The 10,000-nt window shown below is 39.0% G+C and overlaps 1 protein-coding gene across 1 annotated transcript in view; it reads left to right on the top strand.

The window, feature by feature from the left end:
- LOC124016921 (voltage-dependent T-type calcium channel subunit alpha-1H-like) overlaps positions 1 to 10,000 on the top strand; it is a gene marked incomplete at both ends in the record, with an annotated part of 126,258 nt that overhangs the window by 33,793 nt on the left and 82,465 nt on the right.

Here is a 10,000-nt window from a genome sequence, read left to right as displayed (position 1 = left end):
TCATGACTTTATCAGACCACTACAACAAGATTATCAGACCACTACAACTAGATTATCAGACCACTACAACTAGATTATCAGACCACTACAACAAGATTATCAGACCACTACAACTAGATTATCAGACCACTACAACAAGATTATCATGACTTTATCAGACCACTACAACAAGATTATCATGACTTTATCAGACCACTACAACTAGATTATCAGACCACTACAACTAGATTATCAGACCACTACAACTAGATTATCAGACCACTACAACTAGATTATGATGACTTTATCAGACCACTACAACTAGATTATCAGACCACTACAACTAGATTATCAGACCACTACAACTAGATTATCAGACCACTACAACTAGATTATCAGACCACTACAACTAGATTATCAGACCACTACAACTGGATTATCATGACTTTATCAGACCACTACAACGAGATTATCAGACCACTACAACTAGATTATCAGACCACTACAACTAGATTATCAGACCACTACAACTAGATTATCAGACCACTACAACTAGATTATCAGACCACTACAACTAGATTATCAGACCACTACAACTAGATTATCAGACCACTACAACTAGATTATCAGACCACTACAACTGGATTATCATGACTTTATCAGACCACTACAACGAGATTATCAGACCACTACAACTAGATTATCAGACCACTACAACTAGATTATCAGACCACTACAACTAGATTATCAGACCACTACAACTAGATTATCAGACCACTACAACTAGATTATCAGACCACTACAACTAGATTATCAGACCACTACAACTAGATTATCAGACCACTACAACTAGATTATCAGACCACTACAACTAGATTATCAGACCACTACAACTAGATTATCAGACCACTACAACTAGATTATCAGACCACTACAACTAGATTATCAGACCACTACAACTAGATTATCAGACCACTACAACTAGATTATCAGACCACTACAACAAGATTATCATGACTTTATCAGACCACTACAACAAGATTATCAGACCACTACAACTAGATTATCAGACCACTACAACTAGATTATCAGACCACTACAACGAGATTATCAGACCACTACAACTAGATTATCAGACCACTACAACAAGATTATCATGACTTTATCAGACCACTACAACAAGATTATCATGACTTTATCAGACCACTACAACTAGATTATCAGACCACTACAACTAGATTATCAGACCACTACAACGAGATTATCAGACCACTACAACTAGATTATGATGACTTTATCAGACCACTACAACTAGATTATCAGACCACTACAACTAGATTATCAGACCACTACAACTAGATTATCAGACCACTACAACTAGATTATCAGACCACTACAACTAGATTATCAGACCACTACAACTAGATTATCAGACCACTACAACTAGATTATCAGACCACTACAACTAGATTATCAGACCACTACAACTAGATTATCAGACCACTACAACTAGATTATCAGACCACTACAACTAGATTATCAGACCACTACAACTAGATTATCAGACCACTACAACTAGATTATCAGACCACTACAACTAGATTATCATGACTTTATCAGACGACTTCTGAAAGTTTGTTGTCAACTTGTATCTGTATTTATAAATAGCATTGATTAGGTCTACACCAAACTCATGTTGATTAGGTAGGTCTACACCAAACTCATGTTGATTAGGTAGGTCTACACCAAACTCATGTTGATTAGGTAGGTCTACACCAAACTCATGTTGATTAGGTCTACACCAAACTCATGTTGATTAGGTCTACACCAAACTCATGTTGATTAGGTCTACACCAAACTCATGTTGATTAGGTCTACACCAAACTCATGTTGATTAGGTAGGTCTACACCAAACTCATGTTGATTAGGTCTACACCAAACTCATGTTGATTAGGTAGGTCTACACCAAACTCATGTTGATTAGGTCTACACCAAACTCATGTTGATTAGGTCTACACCAAACTCATGTTGATTAGGTCTACACCAAACTCATGTTGATTAGGTCTACACCAAACTCATGTTGATTAGGTCTACACCAAACTCATGTTGATTAGGTAGGTCTACACCAAACTCATGTTGATTAGGTCTACACCAAACTCATGTTGATTAGGTCTACACCAAACTCATGTTGATTAGGTAGGTCTACACCAAACTCATGTTGATTAGGTAGGTCTACACCAAACTCATGTTGATTAGGTCTACACCAAACTCATGTTGATTAGGTCTACACCAAACTCATGTTGATTAGGTCTACACCAAACTCATGTTGATTAGGTCTACACCAAACTCATGTTGATTAGGTCTACACCAAACTCATGTTGATTAGGTCTACACCAAACTCATGTTGATTAGGTCTACACCAAACTCATGTTGATTAGGTCTACACCAAACTCATGTTGATTAGGTAGGTCTACACCAAACTCATGTTGATTAGGTCTACACCAAACTCATGTTGATTAGGTAGGTCTACACCAAACTCATGTTGATTAGGTAGGTCTACACCAAACTCATGTTGATTAGGTAGGTCTACACCAAACTCATGTTGATTAGGTCTACACCAAACTCATGTTGATTAGGTCTACACCAAACTCATGTTGATTAGGTAGGTCTACACCAAACTCATGTTGATTAGGTCTACACCAAACTCATGTTGATTAGGTCTACACCAAACTCATGTTGATTAGGTCTACACCAAACTCATGTTGATTAGGTCTACACCAAACTCATGTTGATTAGGTAGGTCTACACCAAACTCATGTTGATTAGGTCTACACCAAACTCATGTTGATTAGGTAGGTCTACACCAAACTCATGTTGATTAGGTCTACACCAAACTCATGTTGATTAGGTCTACACCAAACTCATGTTGATTAGGTCTACACCAAACTCATGTTGATTAGGTAGGTCTACACCAAACTCATGTTGATTAGGTAGGTCTACACCAAACTCATGTTGATTAGGTAGGTCTACACCAAACTCATGTTGATTAGGTAGGTCTACACCAAACTCATGTTGATTAGGTCTACACCAAACTCATGTTGATTAGGTCTACACCAAACTCATGTTGATTAGGTCTACACCAAACTCATGTTGATTAGGTCTACACCAAACTCATGTTGATTAGGTCTACACCAAACTCATGTTGATTAGGTAGGTCTACACCAAACTCATGTTGATTAGGTAGGTCTACACCAAACTCATGTTGATTAGGTAGGTCTACACCAAACTCATGTTGATTAGGTCTACACCAAACTCATGTTGATTAGGTAGGTCTACACCAAACTCATGTTGATTAGGTCTACACCAAACTCATGTTGATTAGGTCTACACCAAACTCATGTTGATTAGGTAGGTCTACACCAAACTCATGTTGATTAGGTCTACACCAAACTCATGTTGATTAGGTAGGTCTACACCAAACTCATGTTGATTAGGTAGGTCTACACCAAACTCATGTTGATTAGGTCTACACCAAACTCATGTTGATTAGGTCTACACCAAACTCATGTTGATTAGGTCTACACCAAACTCATGTTGATTAGGTAGGTCTACACCAAACTCATGTTGATTAGGTCTACACCAAACTCATGTTGATTAGGTAGGTCTACACCAAACTCATGTTGATTAGGTCTACACCAAACTCATGTTGATTAGGTCTACACCAAACTCATGTTGATTAGGTAGGTCTACACCAAACTCATGTTGATTAGGTCTACACCAAACTCATGTTGATTAGGTCTACACCAAACTCATGTTGATTAGGTCTACACCAAACTCATGTTGATTAGGTAGGTCTACACCAAACTCATGTTGATTAGGTAGGTCTACACCAAACTCATGTTGATTAGGTCTACACCAAACTCATGTTGATTAGGTCTACACCAAACTCATGTTGATTAGGTCTACACCAAACTCATGTTGATTAGGTAGGTCTACACCAAACTCATGTTGATTAGGTAGGTCTACACCAAACTCATGTTGATTAGGTAGGTCTACACCAAACTCATGTTGATTAGGTCTACACCAAACTCATGTTGATTAGGTCTACACCAAACTCATGTTGATTAGGTCTACACCAAACTCATGTTGATTAGGTAGGTCTACACCAAACTCATGTTGATTAGGTCTACACCAAACTCATGTTGATTAGGTAGGTCTACACCAAACTCATGTTGATTAGGTCTACACCAAACTCATGTTGATTAGGTCTACACCAAACTCATGTTGATTAGGTCTACACCAAACTCATGTTGATTAGGTCTACACCAAACTCATGTTGATTAGGTCTACACCAAACTCATGTTGATTAGGTCTACACCAAACTCATGTTGATTAGGTCTACACCAAACTCATGTTGATTAGGTCTACACCAAACTCATGTTGATTAGGTAGGTCTACACCAAACTCATGTTTATTAGGTACGTCTACACCAAACTCATGGTGATTAGGTCTACACCAAACTCATGTTGATTAGGTCTACACCAAACTCATGTTGATTAGGTCTACACCAAACTCATGTTGATTAGGTCTACACCAAACTCATGTTGATTAGGTAGGTCTACACCAAACTCATGTTGATTAGGTCTACACCAAACTCATGTTGATTAGGTCTACACCAAACTCATGTTGATTAGGTAGGTCTACACCAAACTCATGTTGATTAGGTAGGTCTACACCAAACTCATGTTGATTAGGTCTACACCAAACTCATGTTGATTAGGTCTACACCAAACTCATGTTGATTAGGTCTACACCAAACTCATGTTGATTAGGTCTACACCAAACTCATGTTGATTAGGTCTACACCAAACTCATGTTGATTAGGTCTACACCAAACTCATGTTGATTAGGTCTACACCAAACTCATGTTGATTAGGTCTACACCAAACTCATGTTGATTAGGTAGGTCTACACCAAACTCATGTTGATTAGGTCTACACCAAACTCATGTTGATTAGGTAGGTCTACACCAAACTCATGTTGATTAGGTAGGTCTACACCAAACTCATGTTGATTAGGTAGGTCTACACCAAACTCATGTTGATTAGGTAGGTCTACACCAAACTCATGTTGATTAGGTAGGTCTACACCAAACTCATGTTGATTAGGTCTACACCAAACTCATGTTGATTAGGTAGGTCTACACCAAACTCATGTTGATTAGGTCTACACCAAACTCATGTTGATTAGGTAGGTCTACACCAAACTCATGTTGATTAGGTAGGTCTACACCAAACTCATGTTGATTAGGTAGGTCTACACCAAACTCATGTTGATTAGGTCTACACCAAACTCATGTTGATTAGGTAGGTCTACACCAAACTCATGTTGATTAGGTACGTCTACACCAAACTCATGTTGATTAGGTAGGTCTACACCAAACTCATGTTGATTAGGTCTACACCAAACTCATGTTGATTAGGTCTACACCAAACTCATGTTGATTAGGTCTACACCAAACTCATGTTGATTAGGTCTACACCAAACTCATGTTGATTAGGTAGGTCTACACCAAACTCATGTTGATTAGGTAGGTCTACACCAAACTCATGTTGATTAGGTAGGTCTACACCAAACTCATGTTGATTAGGTAGGTCTACACCAAACTCATGTTGATTAGGTAGGTCTACACCAAACTCATGTTGATTAGGTCTACACCAAACTCATGTTGATTAGGTCTACACCAAACTCATGTTGATTAGGTAGGTCTACACCAAACTCATGTTGATTAGGTAGGTCTACACCAAACTCATGTTGATTAGGTCTACACCAAACTCATGTTGATTAGGTAGGTCTACACCAAACTCATGTTGATTAGGTCTACACCAAACTCATGTTGATTAGGTCTACACCAAACTCATGTTGATTAGGTCTACACCAAACTCATGTTGATTAGGTAGGTCTACACCAAACTCATGTTGATTAGGTCTACACCAAACTCATGTTGATTAGGTAGGTCTACACCAAACTCATGTTGATTAGGTCTACACCAAACTCATGTAGATTAGGTCTACACCAAACTCATGTTGATTAGGTCTACACCAAACTCATGTTGATTAGGTAGGTCTACACCAAACTCATGTTGATTAGGTAGGTCTACACCAAACTCATGTTGATTAGGTCTACACCAAACTCATGTTGATTAGGTAGGTCTACACCAAACTCATGTTGATTAGGTAGGTCTACACCAAACTCATGTTGATTAGGTCTACACCAAACTCATGTTGATTAGGTAGGTCTACACCAAACTCATGTTGATTAGGTCTACACCAAACTCATGTTGATTAGGTAGGTCTACACCAAACTCATGTTGATTAGGTAGGTCTACACCAAACTCATGTTGATTAGGTAGGTCTACACCAAACTCATGTTGATTAGGTCTACACCAAACTCATGTTGATTAGGTCTACACCAAACTCATGTTGATTAGGTAGGTCTACACCAAACTCATGTTGATTAGGTAGGTCTACACCAAACTCATGTTGATTAGGTAGGTCTACACCAAACTCATGTTGATTAGGTCTACACCAAACTCATGTTGATTAGGTAGGTCTACACCAAACTCATGTTGATTAGGTCTACACCAAACTCATGTTGATTAGGTAGGTCTACACCAAACTCATGTTGATTAGGTCTACACCAAACTCATGTTGATTAGGTAGGTCTACACCAAACTCATGTTGATTAGGTAGGTCTACACCAAACTCATGTTGATTAGGTAGGTCTACACCAAACTCATGTTGATTAGGTCTACACCAAACTCATGTTGATTAGGTCTACACCAAACTCATGTTGATTAGGTCTACACCAAACTCATGTTGATTAGGTAGGTCTACACCAAACTCATGTTGATTAGGTAGGTCTACACCAAACTCATGTTGATTAGGTCTACACCAAACTCATGTTGATTAGGTCTACACCAAACTCATGTTGATTAGGTCTACACCAAACTCATGTTGATTAGGTCTACACCAAACTCATGTTGATTAGGTCTACACCAAACTCATGTTGATTAGGTAGGTCTACACCAAACTCATGTTGATTAGGTCTACACCAAACTCATGTTGATTAGGTCTACACCAAACTCATGTTGATTAGGTAGGTCTACACCAAACTCATGTTGATTAGGTCTACACCAAACTCATGTTGATTAGGTCTACACCAAACTCATGTTGATTAGGTAGGTCTACACCAAACTCATGTTGATTAGGTAGGTCTACACCAAACTCATGTTGATTAGGTCTACACCAAACTCATGTTGATTAGGTAGGTCTACACCAAACTCATGTTGATTAGGTCTACACCAAACTCATGTTGATTAGGTCTACACCAAACTCATGTTGATTAGGTCTACACCAAACTCATGTTGATTAGGTAGGTCTACACCAAACTCATGTTGATTAGGTCTACACCAAACTCATGTTGATTAGGTAGGTCTACACCAAACTCATGTTGATTAGGTCTACACCAAACTCATGTAGATTAGGTCTACACCAAACTCATGTTGATTAGGTCTACACCAAACTCATGTTGATTAGGTAGGTCTACACCAAACTCATGTTGATTAGGTAGGTCTACACCAAACTCATGTTGATTAGGTCTACACCAAACTCATGTTGATTAGGTAGGTCTACACCAAACTCATGTTGATTAGGTAGGTCTACACCAAACTCATGTTGATTAGGTCTACACCAAACTCATGTTGATTAGGTAGGTCTACACCAAACTCATGTTGATTAGGTCTACACCAAACTCATGTTGATTAGGTAGGTCTACACCAAACTCATGTTGATTAGGTAGGTCTACACCAAACTCATGTTGATTAGGTAGGTCTACACCAAACTCATGTTGATTAGGTCTACACCAAACTCATGTTGATTAGGTCTACACCAAACTCATGTTGATTAGGTAGGTCTACACCAAACTCATGTTGATTAGGTAGGTCTACACCAAACTCATGTTGATTAGGTAGGTCTACACCAAACTCATGTTGATTAGGTCTACACCAAACTCATGTTGATTAGGTAGGTCTACACCAAACTCATGTTGATTAGGTCTACACCAAACTCATGTTGATTAGGTAGGTCTACACCAAACTCATGTTGATTAGGTAGGTCTACACCAAACTCATGTTGATTAGGTCTACACCAAACTCATGTTGATTAGGTCTACACCAAACTCATGTTGATTAGGTCTACACCAAACTCATGTTTATTAGGTCTACACCAAACTCATGTTGATTAGGTCTACACCAAACTCATGTTGATTAGGTAGGTCTACACCAAACTCATGTTGATTAGGTAGGTCTACACCAAACTCATGTTGATTAGGTCTACACCAAACTCATGTTGATTAGGTCTACACCAAACTCATGTTGATTAGGTCTACACCAAACTCATGTTGATTAGGTCTACACCAAACTCATGTTGATTAGGTCTACACCAAACTCATGTTGATTAGGTAGGTCTACACCAAACTCATGTTGATTAGGTAGGTCTACACCAAACTCATGTTGATTAGGTCTACACCAAACTCATGTTGATTAGGTCTACACCAAACTCATGTTGATTAGGTCTACACCAAACTCATGTTTATTAGGTCTACACCAAACTCATGTTGATTAGGTCTACACCAAACTCATGTTGATTAGGTAGGTCTACACCAAACTCATGTTGATTAGGTAGGTCTACACCAAACTCATGTTGATTAGGTCTACACCAAACTCATGTTGATTAGGTCTACACCAAACTCATGTTGATTAGGTCTACACCAAACTCATGTTGATTAGGTCTACACCAAACTCATGTTGATTAGGTCTACACCAAACTCATGTTGATTAGGTCTACACCAAACTCATGTTGATTAGGTCTACACCAAACTCATGTTGATTAGGTAGGTCTACACCAAACCTGTCCCTCTTATATATTAGGCCCAGCCTGTCCTCTTATACACTATATTAGGCCCAGCCTGACCTCTTATACACTATATTAGGACCAGCCTGACCTCTTATACACTATATTAGGCCAAGCCTGACCTCTTATACACTATATTAGGCCCAGCCTGTCCTCTTATACACTATATTAGGCCCAGCCTGTCCTCTTATACACTATATTAGGCCCAGCCTGTCCTCTTATACACTATATTAGGCCCAGCCTGACCTCTTATACACTATATTAGGCCCAGCCTGACCTCTTATACACTATATTAGGCTCAGCCTGTCCTCTTATACACTATATTAGGCCCAGCCTGACCTCTTATACACTATATTAGGCCCAGCCTGTCCTCTTATACACTATATTAGGCCCAGCCTGTCCTCTTATACACTATATTAGGCCCAGCCTGACCTCTTATACACTATATTAGGCCCAGCCTGTCCTCTTATACACTATATTAGGCCCAGCCTGACCTCTTATACACTATATTAGGCCCAGCCTGTCCTCTTATACACTATATTAGGCCCAGCCTGTCCTCTTATACACTATATTAGGCCCAGCCTGTCCTCTTATACACTATATTAGGCCCAGCCTGTCCTCTTATACACTATATTAGGCCCAGCCTGTCCTCTTATACACTATATTAGGCCCAGCCTGACCTCTTATACACTATATTAGGCCCAGCCTGTCCTCTTATACACTATATTAGGCCCAGCCTGTCCTCTTATACACTATATTAGGCCCAGCCTTTGGATCTTTGGCTACTAAATTGTGATCACTACATCTGATGACTCTAGATACTGCTTTCAAGCTAATTTCTGCAGCATTATTAAAGATGTGATCAGTACATGTTGATGATTTCATTCCTGTGCTGTTTGTAACGACCCCGGTAGGTTGACTGATAACCTGAACCAGGTTGTAGGCCCTGACTACAAGCTTTCTCTTCAGTGGGCCCAGAAAATATACATCTCTGTTGATATCACATACATTATCAAGCATTTCACAAGTTAACCAGATACTGACTGTTA

This window comes from Oncorhynchus gorbuscha, unplaced genomic scaffold, assembly GCF_021184085.1.
Source record: "Oncorhynchus gorbuscha isolate QuinsamMale2020 ecotype Even-year unplaced genomic scaffold, OgorEven_v1.0 Un_scaffold_1190, whole genome shotgun sequence".
NCBI classification, from domain to species: Eukaryota; Metazoa; Chordata; class Actinopteri; order Salmoniformes; family Salmonidae; genus Oncorhynchus; species Oncorhynchus gorbuscha.
This window is presented reverse-complemented; position numbering and strand designations above follow the sequence as displayed.